The sequence below is a fragment of the Pteropus vampyrus genome, unplaced genomic scaffold, assembly GCF_000151845.1.
Source record: "Pteropus vampyrus isolate Shadow unplaced genomic scaffold, Pvam_2.0 Scaffold78, whole genome shotgun sequence".
In the NCBI taxonomy this organism is placed as follows: Eukaryota; Metazoa; Chordata; class Mammalia; order Chiroptera; family Pteropodidae; genus Pteropus; species Pteropus vampyrus.
The window spans coordinates 986,379-987,637 of record NW_011888859.1 but is presented as its reverse complement, the minus strand read 5'-3'; positions in this window follow the sequence as shown (position 1 = coordinate 987,637).

The window sequence follows — 1,259 nt, the reverse complement described above, 5'->3', positions numbered from 1 at the left end:
TAAAACCATAAACGTTTCCCCAAGTTATCACAAATTCTTTGCATGTGTGCTCTAAGGACAATGATCAGGTGTATATACCACATATGTTTTACTAACGGATCTTTCAACATCTCAAGACAGTGGTAAACACTTACAATAAACATTTTATGGAATATAGTTTTCTTTCCCTTGTATTATTTGTTTGTTGAATTTCCAGAACTAGGATCACTAGAACAAAAGATGTGAAAACTTCTAAGGCTCAACGCATTGCCAAGTTGCTTTATAATTTGATTTTTTTTTTAAGTGCAGGAACTGCTGCATTTCGTCAGGATGTCTTTGTTCTATCATATGAGACACACCCCTCCATCCCTGTCCACAGACTCAGGGACCTCCTCTTGTCATGTGCTGTGTGCCTCAAGTCTGTCTGTACTAGTGCCCTCTTTATTCCAAAACATTATCACCATACCTACGTTTGGGAAAGACATACTCCAGCCTTCACCTTCTATTCTAAGCTTTCTATCATATGTCAATTTGAGATGTCTGCTTTCATCTCTTAGTCAAGCTGATAAAATATTAACTTGGTCAGGCCAAGGAGAGTTTTACAGCAGGCAACTCTTACTAGGATGATCAATTATGTTTATTCAACTGCATGTTCAGCCAGACCATATTTCAAGAGAGTTGCTGATCTACTCAATTTTGTCAAATCTCTTTGGTGAAATCCAGAATCACCATCAGTCTAAGAACCGGAACAACAAAAGAGACCAAGAAAGGGAGAAAGAACAAGAACGAAAAGAATAATAAAGAAAATGAACCCAAGCTGACTCCGAGGGATCGCCCATTTTTTTTTTTTCTGTTGAGCAATCCATTCTGGGCCAGGAAGAATGATGATGATGATGATGATGATGATGATGATGATGATGGTGATGATAATGTTCCTTCTGACGAGGGACACTGATGGGGGATGGATAGGTAATGAGAAACAATGGCTTTTAAATACCTATGTACGTTAGATTTTTAACAAGCATTATTATTCTTAAATCTTGAACTGAGTGACCCTTCTCCCAGAAGGTTAATGTATTAAATATTCAAGTTCATTTTCTTCTGTTATATTTTAAGTCTACTGGATTGAAGTTAGTTTAGCTAATGGATTTAATGGGTCATGAAATCCCTACTGTGACTATTTAAAGTTCAGATAGCAATAGGAGTTTCCTTCCTAGACTTTGATTTTTAAAAATTTTTTAGAAGGGGCCCAACGGGATTTCTATAATAGAAAAGCTTTA